General features: G+C 41.8%; 1 protein-coding gene across 4 annotated transcripts in view; it reads left to right on the top strand.

Annotated features, from left to right (window-relative positions):
• FAM110B (family with sequence similarity 110 member B) overlaps positions 1-19,662 on the top strand; it is a 113,790-nt gene that overhangs the window by 76,416 nt on the left and 17,712 nt on the right. Inside the window, exon 2 of one of the 4 annotated variants that reach the window (XM_075141815.1) lies at positions 14,096-14,183. The exons of the other annotated variants lie outside the window; for them this stretch is intronic. The gene's annotated coding sequence lies outside the window, so the exon portion shown is untranslated. The remainder of the gene's footprint in view (positions 1-14,095; positions 14,184-19,662) is intronic. 4 annotated transcript variants of the gene reach the window in all.

The raw sequence follows: 19,662 nt of genomic DNA, 5'->3' as shown, positions 1-19,662 counted from the left end.
AAAGAAATTTTCAACATAGGTGATTGTAACAAGAATGAGGGATTAACAGAGAAAAACATAAACAAAATTTCTTAATATTCATTTTGTAGATGCATAAACCCAGGGAGCGATCTCCTACAGAAATTGGGAAGAGGCTCTAGCACTTGTGGTCTCTAGTACTAGACCTAGCAATTCATTAGCTAAGAGATGGTAGAGAATAATCTTCAGTTGGCAGGGTAATGGACTGGAGGAGGGATCAGCTCTTTTTCCTAATGTCTGTAATTCCTAATTGCTTATTAGCCTTTTATATGTGTGAAAGTTATAAGAAGACTGCCTGTCTCACTGATTCTCCTGCAAATCTCTCATCATAGAAAAAGATTGTATCCCATGAATGAACTTTGCTGTTTCTCTAAAACCCTATTAACTAAATTAGACGATATGAACTCTACTTATATGACAGGTCTGGTTTCTGTTGTCATTATATAGAGATGGTACTGGGTTTTCTTTCATTTGTAACTTCATTCTCAGCTCTTTCATGTAACCTCATCTCCATTTAGATAAAGTAAATCCCCCAGGTTGGATCTTTTCTGCCACATCTCCTTACTATCTTTTCTAAAATTGAAGATCATCCTCTGGGTAAAATATCTACTAATCTGTGGATTTATCCAAAACTCCTTAAAATAAAGTTTATTCTCATGCTGTGACCCATCCAAATTGTTTTTCTTCTTTGTGAATCATTTGCAATGCCCGATGACAAGCTCGGCTGCTTTAGTTGCTAGTGAATATTCAGTAGACGTAGCTTCTCCGGTGATCCCTCTGTTAATCTTTGGCTAAGCCTACAGCCAGTGGGGAAAAATCCTTGCAAGTCATCTTCCCTTGGATTGCTGCGCTGCCTGTGCACCGCGGATGCCCGCGGGGGAGCGACGCAGCTTTGAACGAGTTGCATAAGAATTATAGGGCGAGCTAAAATACCTCGTATCGCTATCCATTAAGCTTTTCCTCTCTGGATTCATGTGTAGTTGAACACCGCAGTCGTGTAGGAACTGTAAAAACATGCTAGCTGCTGTGTTATGCTGAGCATATAATCCTTATTTTTTTTTTAATTTTTTATTTTAAAGAACTACAGGGGGAAAAACACCAAACGTTGAATCCAATAACCAGAAAGCCGTTTGAGTAGGCGCGGGTGCAGAGGAGCCGTCGGAGCTTGCCCTGCCACGCTGCATTGGGACAGCTTCAGCGGCGGCGGGGGGCTGGGTGCTGGCGATTGCTCCCCCTCCAGCCCTCTGGGGAATAGCAGAGCCCCAAGAGAAGAGAGTTGGCGTTTTCTCCCTTTCACCTTCCCCTAGCATGGGGCCCAGCTACGTTTCTCACCTCCCTGCAGCAAGCAGTTACTTCCTCAAGGAGTTTTGAATATGGCTGGGTTGGCTCATTTGCAGAAATGTGGGTAGGCTGCCAGTTTGACAGCCTCAGCGCCCGAAGCGCCATATTTATCGTTAGCGAGGTCCGGCCTCTGCACCGGCTCCCCCCCCGGCGTTTGTCAGCGCTGAGCCGAGGTGCCGGCGCGGCAGCGAGCAGCCTCCAGCAGAGATAACTCTTATCGTGTGTGCTGCTGGCTCAGCTCCGCTTTTCCTCACATGGTGACAATTTCTGCTTGCCATCCGTCCCCCCGTTGTGTCCCGGTCATGCAGGCAGTGAATCCGTCCGAAGGATGCACGTTCATGGAGTGTTAGTGTTTGCGCCTTCAGCCTCCAGCAGCAAACTTGGGAAAGTTAATTCTTCCCAATCACCTCGGCCCTTTCCTGATATCTTCAGCATTAAATACCTTCTGTGCTGACTTTGTTCTTTAAATTGCATGGGGACTGTTGTCTCATTCAAGGGGCAGGTCAGCAGGAAAACAGCCAAGTGTGGAAAAACACGCTGTCGCCGTTCCCCACTCCCCGGGATCGGAGCGGCACGATGACCTAAATTTGAAGTGCTCCATACTCCGTGGCTGATCCAGGCGTCCTCGGGCTGCAGCCTGTGTGTCCTGCAGTTGCAGACTGAGAAGGGCTTTTATTGAGGAGCAAGATCTCTGCCAGTTTAATCTACTGAAATTTGGACGTCGGAAATCTGGAACAAAATGGAGGGAACTAGAGAAAGCAAGAGAAAGAAATGCAAAAAAAAGAGAAGTTATACTTGAGGGGCTTGACCGAAGCACAAGAGCTTGCATTTTGGTCATACGCTGGGGTGTGTTTCGGCAGTTCAATTTGTTCACTTTCTAGAACAGGCATGAAATCACTGTATTTCTGTATATGGACGATAATAATGGGTTACAAAAGCAGCACATTAGCTTTCTTGGGTGGGAGGGGAAACCAAGAGCTGCCTGAAGGCAAAACATTTCCTTTTTTTTTTCTTTTCTTTTTTTGAAAGGGCTCCTTTTTTATTGTGAGTTTTGCTGTTGCCCACACTGATGATGGAGAGCATCTCTGCAGTCTGCATAAATCGATTCAGCGGGCGGCTGACTGTGCTCGGTGCTTCCTCCAGGTCACGGCTGCCACAGTTTGCCACTGTTTTTTTATGCGTGCGTGAGCACGGGCACACACGTACGAGGTGTAGGAGTGCAAGTTTTAGGAGCACTTGGCAACAGCCCCCGCACATGCCGATCGTGATGCCTGCTCACAGAAAAATACAGAGCAGAAAAAGCCAGGGAGGTTTTTCTGAGGGATAGTAAGATGCAGCTTGTAGAAGCACGCCTCGTTTTGCGTTTACTGTTAAAAGCAGATATGTTTTGGTGTACTTCCAGGCCACAAAACACTCTTGATTTCTTCTTTCCTGACCCCCCGTGATGGCAGCAGTACCCCAGGGAAAGGATCCTGTCATTCCTGCTTGGACAAGGGAAACGGTGATGACCCAGGAATATTTTTTGCAAGGTCCATCAAACCAATAAGAAAAATAGTTTTGGTTGTTGTGGTAGGGGTTTTGAACACAACAGAAGTGAGGGTTTGGGGTGGGTTCCACACCCCCCACACACACCCTCCCCCCCCGCCCTTTTCCTTGATTATGAGAAGTGTCTGGGTGGTTGTGCTGGTTGAACAGTCCAGAGGAAAGCAGCAGCATTCCTGCAGGGGCTTGCAAGAATTTATACTGGGTTTTGCTGACACCTATTTTTATATCAGAGATGGCAAAAGCATACTGACATATCTAGTCTATCTGCTTGGGAATGGAGATTTCATTTCCATATGCATCCAGTCTTGCAGTGGGTTTAATAAGTTGGGTTGCTTGTTTTAGCTCATCTGCTCTTTTCCCTTCCCCTGGAGCAGATCCAGAAAAGGCCTTGAAAGAGAAGGTTTTGTGGGGGAAAGGAGATTTGATTTGCATCACAGAGGAAAAATTGAAAAGTTTCACAAAATTTGATGGCTACATTGCATATCCTATAGTTTTAGTCAGTCTAGAAGTGTTTTGTTCTGCTCTCTCCAAATCCTAGTAATCTGTGGGGATGCTGATCCTCTGTTAATTTTATTCTTTGGTATCTTAATCTAGGAGCTAAATAACTTCTTTAATGGATGGGTTCACTTTCTATCTCTGGCAGTATTTCTGACTTTTCTCACTTATTCTTATCTTCCCCTGCAATGAGGTGAATTCTGTTTACTCTTTATAAAATGTTTTACATCATAAACAATGACATTTTACTTAGGATCTTCATCCTCCTTTGCAGGAATTGCTGGGGAGGAAAGCAGTGACTTTTCTGGAGTTCAGGGTAAAATATATAAATAAATACTTTTTTTTTTAATATATATACACACATGCAATGTAAAAAAATTTGTATTTCCAATGATCTCTTTTCAAGTTTTAAGTTATTTTTCTCATGCAATACTGAAATTAATGGCAACATTTGGCATCTCAATTATTCATTTTCTACTATAGCTACTGATGATGAATGAAAGAAGATAAATGAATTCAAGTGCAAAAAAAAAAGCTATTTCATAAGGATTAGTAAGATACTGTAAAAAAAAATTAAAAAATCAAAAAAACCCAAACACTTTTTTAGTATATATTTATCCTCCAATGCATGCATGGCATCACATGAAAAAGGTGGAGTCTGCTACATTGATGTAATTTGGCCCTTCACTGTGAAAAGGTACTTAGCAGTTTGGTGGGTTCCCCCCCCCCAAGTTATTGTGCTTCTATATACTTAAAGAGAAATGCACATATGTATTTAAGTCTTGCACATTTACTGACATGAATTTCTTCAGAAATACCAGTAGTTGTTCACCTTTGTGCACTGCGGAAAATAGGTATAAATTGATACTTGTTAGATTTTATTTTGATCCACTGAGAAGAAAATGAACAGATTTACCAAAAAAACAGTATGCACTCTGTTTTTGCTGAAGTCCTGTAACAAATACAGAAATCTACGAGAAACCAGAAGGAGGAATAAAAACCAGTAAACACTTGTTCAATTTAAGTTTCATATCATTACTGCCCAAATTTGTGTTATTGTCAGATTTTTCTTGTTTGTCTTTTGCCTCCCATACATTTTAAAATATGAAACTTATAAATCTGATTTTTTGATGTACCTACTTATTCCTGTTTTATCTTGTCCTTTTTGCTTTTGTCTGCATAGTTTAATCCAGAACTCATAATGATATTCAGACTTTTAAAAGTAGTTCACAAAATCAGTGATTTAGCGCATGGTTTGTCACTTTTAATTTCATAACAGCTGTAAGATAAATAAATAGAATAATAAAATCTTTACAGCACAAGGGCAGGCAGTTTTTATAACTGCTTTCCATATAAGATTACAGCTAAAAAAGAGGGGAAGTGCTAGTTTCATAATTCACTGAAGTTTGACACTTTTAAAGTTTGTATTATTAACAGCACTTCATAGGCTATAGATGGGGCTGTTTCAAGTTCGGTTGTAAATCTGACTTTACAAGGCTTTAATGTTCTGTAGGCTACTAAAAATCACTCTAGGATTGAATGTGTGAAATAAAAAATTTGGTGTTTTTAATATATTTTAATGCTCAGGGCATTTTGTCATCTTAGATGTTTTTTCACCAAAATTTCATTGTTCTTGGATTTTGGAATAAATATTAAAGCTTACCTTCATGTCTGAGGGAAGAGGGGGGAAAAAAGAAAAGAGAAGAAAAAAGACAACCCAGAAATACAAGGCTCATGTCTGCACAGTAAAGTTTAAAGTATCAGCATGAACTTTTGGCACAGGAGAAAAAGGCATAAATATTTAGCATGAAACATATTGTAATAATAACAACTAATAATTTTTTTCACATGGTTAGAGCACAAGCCTCCCCATGAGCTACAAAGGATAAGCTGTAAGTCCCTGAAAGTTAGCTTTTCTGGAAGACCGCCTCTCTGCACTGCACCTCTCTCCTTGTTTGAAAAGTCTGGGGGTAAGCAGGAGAGGAAGTGGTCTGACCTGAAATTTTGAGGTTTTGCTTAGTTTTTGGATAGTATTGTTTGAGGGATTCACCTGCTTGGCGAGATAAAATGGGAACAGTTAGGAAATGGGATTAAAAATATACATCTTGATTACACATAAGCAGGAGTGAGTAACGCTACAAGTTAGCCGTTAGCCAGCGTGCTGTGCTTTGCCGTTCAAGTGATTTTGATGGAAGGCTGCGCAGGGCTGCTGTAACACCCTTCTCAGAAACCTTGTTCCCTTCGCTTTGTAGTGGTGACGCGAGACCAGCTAAGAGTTTGGCTCAGGAATACTGTATTAAAATTACCCTCGATCCCCTTGCTGCTTCCCTTTGTAATTTACACTAGTTTTGTTCACTGCTAGAGTAGTCGTTTCTGGCTCGGTTGTCTAATCTGAAAAGAGCGGGATGCCACGTGCAAGGGTGACAGCCAGCTTGCCCGTGATCTGCCAGCAGGGCTTTGAATGGCCTCCTCTGGGGGAAGGAAATAAGGTTAAGAGCAATAAATATAAGGGTGGGAGGGACTCTGGAGCAAAGACCTACGAATTTCTCTCCGCCATACTCATTCCCTTGTTTCTGTGGGCTTGAAGTTGCATTAATTTCCTTAACGAGGTATAATAAGCTTTCAGAAGGCTAGGGGTTGGTGCCAGTAGCACGCTATCCTTCTTTACCAGGTCAGGGTTTCCTGAGCATCTCTGACATTGCTGTTCCTGGCCGTTTCCATGCACAGGGCACGTTGCCAGGCATTTGGTTGCTGTCCGGTGAAGAATTGGGGAAGCTGTTGTCTCTGCCTGCCACATAAACCACACCGTGTGGACCTGAGGGAGCCCCAGCAGTCACGAAATCTGTGGCACACAACGTACGTTTTGGACAACGGCACACCGTTATTTTGAGTTTGTATGTAACTCAGCCGCGGGGAGGGACACTGTGCCCTGTGCTGTGCTTATTTGGGCCAGCAGAGATAACTGGGCTTGTGTTGCAGGGGTGCACAAGAGACCTGCCAGGAGAAGAAGGGGAAATTGGTGTCAGATAAAAGCAACTCGTAAGGATAGTGTGTGCTGTCACCTTGGCCCCTGGCGAGGTGGCCTCCTGTCCGGCTCCTGCACAGCCCTAAGCACATGTGAAGATGCACTAGCTGTTTGTCTGATGTTGTTCTGTGTAGGCAACTGCAGAAACTTGTGTGAGGATTCAAATGGGGGGAGTGGTGGGAAATCATTCTTCAGATTTTTAGGTATTTCCTGCATTCTGGATATTTAAGAAGCTATGGTCTGCAGCCTTCTTCACAGTTAGGCAAGAAAATCCCTTTTCTTTCCATTAGACACTTGTTTTGAGGGAGGGGGGGATTTGCCTGTGAAACTTAGTCCCCTTCAGATATCCTCTGTGGAAAAAAAGCAAGACTTATGGTTAGTATTATTTTTACCATAGCGAGATCTACACTTGAACACTTTTGCGTGCTGTATCGTTTACTCATGTTGTCTAACTTGAGCTTAAAACTGCCAGGCAGCTGGGGACTTGTTTCCCTAGCTCTTGTCCATGAGGAATTACTGGAGAGTTTGAGAAGTTCCCCCAAGAAGCAAGGCAGGGACAGGATCTGCAGGTGGGCACACCAGGGCTCCTTCTAGAGAAAGGGAATTAAGGTATCTTAAGTTTGGTGGTATGAATACTCTATTGGCCTCAATTTACGTGCTTGTCATGCTCTATCAGGCAAGACTTTTGTTCAAGTGTCCAATATTGGGAGTGTGCATGATAGCAAAATCCTTTCATAATGACAATACCTGATTGGAGTATATCTGGTTGCCTGTTAGAAGCATTAGACGTAGGAGGTTTTGTTTTAGGAAGTGTAAAATAATGTGCCTTCAGGCAGCTGTGCAGCTTTGTTGTGAGGAAGACTGCGGAGGATGGTTTCACAGGTATAGTTTGAAAAAATGCGTGCTCATTTTAACCGTCTGTGCCTTCTGTAGTTTCATTTCAAAGTACAGAAGCTGCACTTTATGCTATTCCTAGTGACGATTTAGTTAAGGGGCAGAAACACAGACAAGTTTGAACACAGAGCAGTTGTTTGCTTTGTTTTTAATGTGCATTGGTATCAGCAGTGCGTGGTGAATTGGCAGCACAGCAAGTCCTGTGATAAGAGTGAATGTCTGAGCAGTAGACCCTCCCCGTGCTCCAACTTGAAATCTTCTGGATATCTCCTGCTCTGAATGGGATTGAATGTAACTGGGGGGGTATGTTATTACGTATAGTGAGAAAACATTTGAGTGATTTTTCTTCGAGAGGTGCTGTTAGGATTTGAAGGGGGAGGAGGGGAACCGAAACTTCTCTCTGTCAATATCGTGATGCTGAGTGCCTGCTTGCGGGTACTGTCTCCGCTTGGGTTGTGGAGGTCACCAAATAAAGCCAGGTTTAGGCACATACATTTTTAATGACATAACTCTTTGGGGGTGGCTTTGTGTACTTCTCTACTACTAGATCAGAAAATAGGAGTAGTCTTACTAAGCCCTTTGCCACATGTTTGTTGAGATTGTAGAAGCACAGCAACATGGGTTGCTTTTGCGTTATGTAGAAAGTAAGTTCTTCCTTGGAGATCTGCTTATTTGTACTTTTGAGTGTGTGTGTGGATTTAACTAAAGAACATGTGTTCACACAGTTGTGCTATTTAAATTAATGTGGGGTGACTCAGTGTGTATTCACTGCTGTCATCTCACTGCGACAGAACATTTTATTGTCTGAAGACAATGCTAATAATGGTAGCATTAAAACAGCATTGTAATTTCACAAGATGATTTTCTGTTCCCAGAAGTGTGAAGTGACTAAGAGATTTGCCATTGTCAGACAGGGGAACAGGAGCTGACCTGCAGCGCAAGCAGCACCCTCCGCTTCGTCTGGGCTGGGCTGGGCTGGGCTGGGCTGGGCTGTCCTGCCTCTCTCCGCTCCCGCTTTCCGGGAGCTGCACCAGGGTTTGTCACAGCACCAAGCGCCTTTGCAAAGCAAGCGCTCCAGCGTTTGGCTGTGCTGAGAGCTGCCATAACACAGCCCCCTCCCAGGGCGATCCTCCCCTAAACTGCTTTCGTCTAACAGGTGAGCCGTCCACCAGCATCGCGTACCTGCCGCCCCATCCCGGACAGCCAAAACGTCTGGGAGGGCACGCACTGCGTCTGGCCGCCTCTTACCTAATGCTGCTGCGGTGGGTGGCCCCACCAGGTATGCAGTTTGCTGAAGGAGAACTCAGTAGTTAGGTTCGTGCTTTGCGGTTAATACATTGTGGGTGCTATAGCATTCCCGTAACTTATAGAACAGCAATTCAGAAGTGAAGCATTTTACATTACCCATGCTTTTCTTTACCATGAGCTTTGGTGGAGGAACTGAGGGATGAAAGCAACATGTCTGTGGTGACTAGTGGAGGGCAGCTGTGCTGTCTTTGTAACTGAGCTATAGCTTATAAATGCAAATAAGTTGTCAGTATGAAATTAATAAACATTACATATATGTTATTAATCCTTAGCATCACCTCTTATTGTGTAAACGTAATAATAACCCCCTTATCAAAAGAGTTGGTAATAATGCTTGGAACCTGAAAACAAAGATGCAGTGGTGGGAGCTGTATACATTTATTCTTTCATAGGAAATATTAAAAGGAAAACAACTCTACCCTCATAAATACTCCTTTTCAGTGGGTTCTTGGTATACTGTTGTAATAATCGCATTGGCTAATGACAGCATAGGCAACATGATGAGAAGATGAACTGAAGAAGAGGTTGTTGGCAGTGCAGAGACTCTGGTTGGAAAACTCACCAACCTTAAACCACATTTGTAATACCATGGCTTACATTCAGGGTGGACATCTGCAGCATAAAGCCATTTGGAGGTTCATTGGTGAGCACATTGATATTACCATTGCAAAGATTGCTTCATATGCATTAGTAATTAGCAGATAAGATAGCTGTGAATCCAGACCCTGAGATCTTGCACTGAACGTCTTTAAGATGCGCAGCCACTGAGCAGGACTTGCTTCTTTAATGGCTCCCTTCTCCCAGCAGCATTTCCCAGGAGCCATGTGACAAAGTACCAGAGAACTGCGCTTTGATTCCAGTAGCTTCATTATTAAGTTGTGCTCATCTCTAAGATGGATGTTTTTAAAACGTAGTTTGTGTTTGATTGGGATACTGAAGAAAAAGAGCTGATTTAAGGAAAATGACATGGGGGAAGAGAGTTGCATGTTTTACAATCTTGAGATTCCAAGCATCCTTGCTGTGAAAAATGGGAGTTTATTTAATTAGCCAGTTTCTGTGTAGGTTTGCTGAGTTGCTTTAGTTTGTTTGTTCTCTGTCAGTTTCTAATAATACAATTATTTATTTCCACTAAACAGAAAAAAATGAGTTTGGTGATCTCTGTTGCTCGATGTCTGCTAGGAATACTGCCTCAGGGTTGTATTACTAAAAATGTTTGTATGTTCCTGCCTGTACTGTGGGCAGGAACACTGGGGAGAGCCAAACGGTTAGCTTATATCAAGATTGTTTGCATATCTTCTATTTTCTTTTGACAAAATCATTGCACAGTTCTGCCTAAACGTGATCTTCTATGAGCTGCAAGGAGCAGATCACGTCATTATTATCAAACTGACATGTTCAGTCGATGTGATACGTACCACAGAACTTTGCATGGGACCCTTGGTTATTTCCCTGCCTAGTACGTGTTTTGTGGCACCAGAAAATCTCCTCTGATTAGACAGTTTCTTAATAGCCGTATTTGTTATACCTGCCACGTAGTTTTGTCCCAGCGTAATCTGCATGTCCCCGCACATCTGTATCACCAGGGCTCCTGCATATTTGGGGCTCCTGTAGCATAGTGAATATTACAGTGTGCCAGCCAGGCTTGCACAGAATGGCACAGCCCATCAGCCCCCTGTTTAGCCTCTACTGACAGTTAAACAGGAGCATCAGCAGCTTCTTGTCCTTTTCGGCCCTTTCCTGAACTGATTCCTAAATGCTGTGCACAAAGAAGTCCTGCACAACACTGCCTGTTAACTAGCTGCCTTGCTGAATATGTTACAGGTGCCCGCTGCTAAAAAGGAGAGATCATGCATTTTTTTTTTCTAGATAGTCTTTTTTCTGCCTCCTCATGTTTTTTGATTTCCTCAAGTCATCCTGTTTTGCATGCTGTTGACAACTAAATCACTGAGAGATGCAAAAAGCAGAAGAGCAGAGGAAATGCCCAGTGCATATTGAGAAGCAAATATCTTAGTCTTTCCAGAATGGAAAAAAGGAGCGATAGAAAAAAATGGATATATATGGTGATGAATTTTAACATGTACATTGTAATATTTATTACTGCGTCTCCCACGTTTGGATCACTTGCTGCTGAGGATGGGGTGAGGCAAAGAGACACCTATTTTTCATACCACTGAAACAGAGGTAGCAAGATGAGTTCGGAGAATCATGTAGATTGGAGGGAACCTCCGGAGGTCACCTGGTCCATCCTGCTGCCCAAATCGGGTCCCATTGGATCAGGTTGCTCAGGGCTGTGCGCAGGACAGTTTTGACTATCTCCAAGGATGGAGATCCAGCATATCCTCTGGGCTCCTGTTCCAGTGTTTCACCTCCCTGACAATAAAAAGACTTTTTTTCCCTGTATAGAGCTGGAATTTCCCATGTTGCAGCTCTGGCCCTCCCTTCCCTCCCTCTCTGTGCACCTTTGAGGACAGTCTGTGTCCCCTCCTGTCAGGCAGTTGCAGAGAGTGGGTAGGTCCCCTTGAGGCCCTCTCTTTTCAGGGCTGAGCAAACACAGTGCTCTCACCCTCTCCTCCTACTCTTCAGCTCCACAACTTGCTCTGGTGGGTCGACATGGGTCTGCAGTGGTGGGAGAGTCTACGGGCCAAACTCTCTTTTTCCTGTGCTGCATCCTAGATGCAGAGACTGGTTCCTTTTTTCATATCAACTGGTCTTAAGCTCTCCCTTTTTTCTACCTTTTTGTGCAACATCTGCAAAAAAGCAATATTTTCAGATAGTTGCATATAGAATGATGTCACACCAAATTCTATGTATGGTAATAGAAAAGCAAAAAGCAATTGTTTCTTAGCTCAGTTATTTTTATCTCTCGCAATGTCCATTCTTACAACTGTCCCCATCCAGCAAGTCTTGATCCTGACTTTTTTTCTCGAAGAACTTAAAATGTGGTGTCTATTATAAAATTAAATATTATGCAGTAAAATACAAACATCCAAGCCAAAAAAGTGGATGCTACTCCAGATCCAGGATCCGGGTGTAAATCGTATTCTGTTAGTGACTGAAGTGGAAAAATGGTGCTTAAACAGTGTCTTCTGCTGCTTCCCTATTTTTTTTTAGATTAGGTTGCCCTTGGTATTTCAAGAGCCTTTATACAGATACTTGTATACTCTCGCAGTAAATCCAAACACAGTTTAGCAGGGCAAAGCACAGCTGGAGACTGACTCAGTCCCTAGAGTCTACTTTTAATCTCTGCAAAGGCCCTTTTCTTTCTCAGCAGTGCTGAATGTGGTGTAGATATCCAACATTTTCTAGGCAGGGGAGAAAAAAAGAAAATTTCAAGATAGAATTTCTGAATCTTGGTGAATCACATGTTACAAGTATTGGCCTGAAAGAAGGCATCAGTTTGTAAAGATCCTAAAAAACGAGATCAGGCATATTGTAAATATCCAGGTTAATAAGCTGAGAGCTACGGCACCTGACGAATTCTCATGTAATTTTTTAAGATATCTATTATGTCCAGCTGAAAATTCACATGCAGTTATTCTGTGTATATATTCTAAAAGCATTATGGTTTTCAGAGTACGTAATATGAAGCAGTAGGTTTCAACTTTTTTTTGATGTGCTGACCATTAGATGTTGTCTAATGTATGTATGAATTCTATATGGCTAATTTAGACTTTGGACAATACGTTTTCTTCTTTTTTGAGAATTCCTCTGGAATAATCCACAGTCTCATCAAGGAACTATTGACTATAGGTTAAAACAAATAGTATGTCAAGAGATCGACAACTTGATTTTATGTTGTTATTTCTCACTGACTGAAGAAATTGGATCTGTCTCTCCCTCCCTAAAAAAGAGTAATACCAACACAATATTGATCCATTCTTGAAGAGCTGTTGCTCATAGCGTGATGCTCCTTTTAGAACTTGACATAATGTGCATCCCTTTACAAGGTACATGAATAAAACATTAGAAAGGTAGAATTTGTGACCTAGTTAGGAGTTATGTGCATGATCTCTTCTCCTTGATTGAACTGAGGAAACAAAAAGTAGAGCGAGGGATATCTTTACATACGACAAACCTTGCCTTAATTTTTTGATTCATTTCTTTTATTGAAAGGGGCATTTATGAGTATGTGCTCTTTTGATTTTGGACTGAACATAAAACAAGTAGACATCAGAAAACTTAATATGCACAGTGAAATTTAATTAGGTAACTGCATAAAAATCAAAGGGTTTTTTTTGTAGAGAGGAAGCAAGAATCCCCTTTTGGTACTAAAGCACATATGTAGCTGAGTCCTACTTTCATCTCCTCCTCTTCACCAAGAGGTGTTAGTAACAGATATGTATGATCTGCTGCCAAGGGTGATGGACCAGGGATATTGGGAGGAATGGACTTTATTCCTTACATCTTGCATGGTGCCTTCTTCGTGCAGCAAAGGTGCACGAAGTCCAATTTTTCAAAAGGTAGCCTTTAACTTTGTACGTTCCAGTTTGAATTGCTACACTTGGTTTTCAGAGATACCAAGCACCTACTTCTTCGTGATCACAGTTTGACTTGTGGATGCTAAGTACCTCTTGAAAGGATACACAAAGTCTCTGAATTTAGGCTTAATTAACCATTTCCATGAAAAATATGGGCCTAACCTTTTCAGTTCCTGAGTTCACCTTTTTTGTAAAAATTATGCAAAAATGTAGCTGTTCATAAAAATGTTTTAATATCTATATTATATACAGTAACTGTTGGGAAAGGTAATATGCTTCAGATGTGCTCCAATTACACTGCTCCAACTACAGTTATTTGTTTCAAAAATTGGTTTTCTTTTGTGGTAGATTAAGCAAAATTGAATACAGTTAGATGCGCTGAAACATCTGGTCAACATTAACTCTCAGAATGAGAGGCTACTTGCAATTTTTTGTTAATCATAATTATTGCAAGACTTTTTTTTTTAAAAAAAAAAACCCACCTATGCAAGTGGAGAACTGGAGGATTCCATCATGGAAAACACCAGGTACACTTTTTGAGTGAGGTAAGGAAGTGGCACATCCAGATGTGAGTATTCTACATAAACCATCAAAACTTTTAAGTCACCTTTTGCAGGCAGACCAAAGTCGGCAAAGTTTCCCCATGATTCATGCAGGCAAAGGTCAGTGATGACTTGAATTTCATTCTCTTAAAAATTTACATTTAGCTTTTGTGGCTCTGTAACTGTCTTGGGTTGCGTTTTTTTTGTTTCCCTCTGTTATGGTAATTTTTTCAAAAAAGCAATGAGATTAATATTTTTACAAAGAAAGATGGTTGGGAGGTATTTAACACAATTTCCAATTTTTGTTTTCAATCACGGGAAACACGTTGTAAGTGAGCTGTTATATGTCATGCAACTTGTGGTTCCAACCACCTGCTGTATGTATGCACTGTGTGCTTCTCAGCGGAGCACGGGCTGCAGGTTTGAGCTCTCTCTCCGCTCATTTACAGGTTGGCCAGCTTGGGCAGACAGCATTCCTCTCTGTGCATCTACATGTGCCAGTGTATGGCATCCTGATCGAGATTTGTTGTCATCCAGGTAGTTCAAATAAAGTTGCGTGTGTGGTTTTCACTTTTCCTGTTGTGGTATTTCTGTGGTTTTACTGTTTGGGGTCAGGACTTCACTGAACCTGGAGGAAGGCAAAAAGCAGAACAGCTATGGAAAGTATATTTAGGTATAAATATTTTAGCTTTTCATAAAGAAGGCAGACTGCAAACAGTAAGATGCTTTTGGTATGATGTCATCTAAGAAAATACTTGAAACTTGTTTTATAATAATTTCGTTCCATTTTTCTTTCGCTTCAGTTTTCAATAGCAAGGGGAAACACTCCTTTTATTTGCTTTAATTATTCTTTAAGATTCAGATCTCTGCGTCTAAACTGAGATAAGTTTTGGCAATTCTGTGGTTGTGGATAATCTAAGGAAAAGCCAGGTTCTGGCTCAGGAAACAAACTGCCTGGTTTCCAGCAAGTAAAAATGGGAAGAAGCGGGTATGCTGCCTGAATCGTCACCACAGTGCCTGTATGCTTACCCCAGGTGCAGGGCTCAACATGCTCTTCAGTTAAGAGCTGCTGAAGAAGATACATCCTTGGCAATGCCTTTGAAAATTGGTTATGAGCTATGTCCCTCTGCTGATAGTATCCAGGGCCAGATGTCTCTCTCATTCTTCAGATGTATCTCAAATAAGTAATCCAGATGTTAGGCTGGCCTCTTTCTCCCTTTTAAAATCCTCACCGGGGTCTTGCTTGCGTGGCAGACAAGTTGGCCATTCCTTCCTTTGAGATTTTGAAATTTGAAATATGCAATATCAGTCACAATACTCGGTGATCTGGGCCCCACAGTGGTTCTGCTCATAGCATAGTGCTTTTTATTGTTGTCGTGCTTTAACCCCAGCCAGCAACTAAAGCCCCACACAGCCGCTCGCTCACTCCCCCCCCGGTGGGACGGGGGAGAGAATCAGAAGGGTAAAAGTGAGAAAACTCGTGGGTTGAGATAAAGACAGTTTAATAGGCAAAGCAAAAGCCACACGCGCAAGCAAAGCAAAACAAGGAATTCATTCACTGCTTCCCACTGGCAGGCAGGTGTTCAGCCATCTCCAGGAAAGCAGGGCTCCATCACACGTAACGGTTACTTGGGAAGACAAACGCCATCACTCCGAATGTCCCCCCCCTTCCTTCTTCTTCCCCCAGCTTTATGTGCTGAGCATGACATCATATGGTATGGAATATCCCTTTGGTCAGTTGGGGTCAGCTGTCCCGGCTGTGTCCCCTCCCAGCTTCTTGTGCACCCCCAGCCTCCTCGCTGGTGGGGTGGGGTGAGGAGCAGAAAAGGCCTTGACTCTGTGCAAGCACTGCTCAGCAGTAACGAAAACATCCCTGTGTTATCAACACTGTTTTCAGCACAAATCCAAAACATAGTCCCATACTAGCTACTATGAAGGAAATTAACTCTATCCCAGCCAAAACCAGCACAATTGTAAGGATGCTGAACTGACAAGCAGCCAACTAAAAGGACCACTGGTGGGAAAAAGTGGAGTTTTCTGGCCCCACTGATTGGAAGCGTGCATGACCTCAGAAGGATCAGGTACCTTTAGAGGTAAGGCTGACCCACAGAAAGAAGTAGGATCCTAGCCAGAAAGAGAAGAAAATCCTTATTTTCATATGTTACTCTTGCATTTCAATGAGTCTTAGTCTTAAAGGTCTCAACCCCGTTACGAAGATATGCGTTATTTAATGCGTTCTAAACATGGCGCGTTACTAGAACGTCCCGGCACTACAGACGGAAGGAGAGCTTCGGTCCTGCCAGTACTCAGTCTGGATGTGGATTTCCTCAAGTCAGTCAGTCTTGAAAAGGAGCATCACTCCTTCCTGAATAGTTTGTATATCCTTTGGCTTGCCAAATGATTAAAAAAAAACCTGAAAATGATAGAAATGTTTAGAATTTATTTAGCTACAAAATTAATTTTGAGATCCCCAGATCTCCTTATAGCGGTTGTTAATGTTTTTCACTTGACCTTGATTTCACCAGCAGATGAGAGAGACTGTTGAAATTAGGATAACGAGCAATTGTGGTATGCCAGCTGCCTGGCCATTGTGGAGTGTTTTTTTTCCAGGCATTCCAAAAGGATTTTTTTGAGAGAAATTTGAATGAGGCTCTGGGATTTTATAGGGAAAAAAACTAGAGACAAACTTCCGTTCAGAGGAGAATGTGATATTTCACACCCGTATAATTGGTTGATTTGAAAAATATTGAAGAAATTAATATTTTTTGCAATCTGACTGTAGTCCAGAGTTTCTTATCTTGGTTTGGGTGCTTCCTGTCTAGGTGTTAGGCATTTTCTGCCCTTACAAAGAAGGTTAAATCTTCCAGCTGAAGCTCAGGAGGTAAACTGGCTTGTGTACGTGGCTCAGTTTCATGGATTTTTGTGATTTTGAGAAGTCCAACATCAGCTTTCCTTGTGCTGTTTTAGATCTGAGATGTTTTAAAGTATTTTTTCTTTTTTATTTCTCTTCCGTTTTTCTTTCTCTTTTCTTATTTAATTTTTTTTTAAAGGGAATTGGAAGGATAAGGACAGTTGCTTTAATGATTCGCATTGAGGCTAGAATTCAACTACATCCCATGGACCTGTCTAGTAAGAGCCAGTGACCGATCAGTTCTTTGCACAGATCTCAGCTACCGTGTCTTTGGCACTACATCAGCATATCTGTTTATTGATTTTTAAGAGGAGAACTGTGGGACCACTTCTTGTTCCTAAAAGAAAGTATTGTGGAGACCAGTCTTTCCTGTTGAGGTGATACGAATCTGCTAGCACTGGCCTTGTTAAGTTACTTAAAGGGAAAAAAAAATCTAAGGAAGAGTGGCAATGAGAAACAAATGGCGTGGTAACTGTGCACAGCTGAGAGTGCACACCGCGGCAGCCACGCTGATGGGGGTGCCCCGCTGTACCCTGCCTGCAGGGAGCAGGTCTGTGCGTCACCAGAAAGAAGCACGGAGCTCTCAATGGTCGCTAGCAAATGTTTTCAAACTCTACTTGTGCGTCCAATGTAAAACTGTATGGCAACATGCCTAGCTGTATTTTCATCTGAATCATACATCTGCAAGAGAAATGAAATCCTGGAACTTCAGGTCCAGGAAGAAATCCAAGAAAGAATTAAAAAGCACCAAAGAACCAACTGTATGTTCTGTTGCTTTCTTGGAGGCCAGGCATTTGGTAGTGGTTTAGTCACAAGTACGTGGGCTCTTCCAAGCCAAGGCTGGCCACGTATCGTACTAGAAATTCCCCAGAAGATGTGGGACAAGCACAGCTGTTTCTTTATCGCCTGCCTTCTGCCTCGTGGAGAAGACAAGCGCACGTTATTTGGTGGTGGCCGTGGTGGGTTGCTCTGCATTGAGGCTGAGCTGGACAGGCAGGTAGGGTGAACAGAGGTCTGGCATAGCGCATGTAGAAGGGGTGAGGTTTTCTAAAGACGTAGAATTATACCGGTGTGAGCAATTAGAACTTGAGAATTATTCATATGACACCTCTTACACTAAAACAGTATAATTAACTGGGAAAGGAGGATTTGGTGCCTTTGGCTGTCCCAACAAGTCCTCGTTGATGTTTTCTACTGAGATTTATGCTATATTCCACATTTTCTCTACTTCTTCTTGCAGTTGCATGTTTATGTTTAAAAATATTCACTGTAGTGTACCTGGTCCCTCTCAACTGTGTTAAGGGTGTTGATTAAGAAGCTTGTCTGAAGTATGTCACTGAAGGGCACTATGTTGGACTGATAAGTGCTAGTGGAGGTCTGTTACCCGAACAGTTCATCCACTTAAAACAGTGCAATTAATGTATGGTTCTGCCTTGGGCTGTTCATCCTGCACCTGCAGAATCCAATGCCGCCTGCCTGAGGATTTGTTCTCCTGCTGGTGGAGGCACCGGAGCCCTCACAGATGGTTGTCCACGGTGGTGCTTCATGTTTGGTCCCATCTGTGTATGAGATGCATAGACTGGAAAATACTGTGCTGTTGTGTTGAAGAACTTGCATAGTACTTGGTCTGACTCCATATTACTCTATCAGCCTTATCCATTAACAGTTTTGTCACTGCATGCTCCTTTTGTGGCTGCTAAATGGAGTCGTCAGTGTTTTGTTTCGTAGTGTGAACGTTGAAACCAGTCATGTGCTTAAAAGCTCTGCAGCACATTAATCTGCGTGTGTTTTGTTTGTATATCTTCCTTGGTCATTGCTGTCCTGCATGAAGATCCAAGCTCAGCGAAGCCTATGTGGTGTGTCCCTTCCTAGTGATTTCACAGTTTAATGCATATGCTCTCGAGAAGCCCTTGAGACCTGGAGCAGTATGTTTAGTGTGGAACCAGAGGATTATGGCAACCCACTGTACGAGAGCTACTCCAGTATTAATACTTGCACTTTTTATTACCATGACCTCTTTCTAACACTTAGAAGATGCAATAGGCTACACATTTTTTAAATAGTATACACTGCTGTTCACTAAACAAGAATATATTCCACTATATAGTTACGCTGACAGTCACATCATAAATGTGTTGATCCCTGTGGCTGTTTGAATAACTATCTAAAATAAGCGTTATATATTTTGAGGAAATGATAGAAACTTTTCTAGTCGTGCCAAGATTTTGAAGGTATTTATTTTTGTGTACTTCTACTGCTACTACTTCATGAATAGTTTTCAAGTCCATTTGAATTACTAGTATTGGAGTAAACCATATATATGTGAGTTCTCATGTCTATATACTTGTATCAATAAAAAAATAGAAGTCTATACATGTTGGTATGGGAAGAAGGAAACTTTTTGGTGCATGCCCTTACATGGTGTCTGTGTTTTGGAGCTCTCTTAAAAAAACATTTTGCTGGAGAGTCTTTCTCAGCTTGGTATTTCTACCCTTCAGCTGGGTGTCACCAGCCTCATCACAGGGTTAGGAAAACTGCTTCTACTCTTACTGCATCAGTGCCCTCCTGCACATAAAAATGTGCAGAGGAAGGCTGTGTCCTGCAGCGGGGCCGCTTTCCTCCCAAATAAGTACACTGATTTATTTTTCCCTTAACTATTGTGTATACGAATACTTAATTGAAGGAATATAATCTCAAAAATTTTAAATTATGTGCTTTTCTTTTTGTCAGCTTATTGTATTGTGAAGATATTTACAAATATTTTTAACAGGTGACACAAAATACAAAGGTTTGAATTTTTTTCTGCATGGATTTTAATAACTGATTTAAATCCCAAAAAAGTACCTAGTAATTTTTGAGAGAAAAAGGAGAAGATACTGCATATGAAATGAAACATGTATCGATTGGTTAGACAGGAGTAGTGTTTTGTAAATACACTACTGCCATAATTTAAAAAAGCATTGTCTAAAATAAGTGCTTTAGAAAAGGGGAAGAGGCTAATAAAAACAAATAGCGAAATTCATACTTTTTTAGTAGTTTTGTGCCAGCAATTGAACATTATAGTTCTTCCATGAATAATCACTTCAAATAGGTGTTGAAGAGTAA

This window comes from Calonectris borealis, chromosome 2 (genome assembly GCF_964195595.1).
Source record: "Calonectris borealis chromosome 2, bCalBor7.hap1.2, whole genome shotgun sequence".
In the NCBI taxonomy this organism is placed as follows: Eukaryota; Metazoa; Chordata; class Aves; order Procellariiformes; family Procellariidae; genus Calonectris; species Calonectris borealis.
Note: the sequence above shows the minus strand (reverse complement) of the source record. Positions and strands in the feature narration are given on the sequence as shown.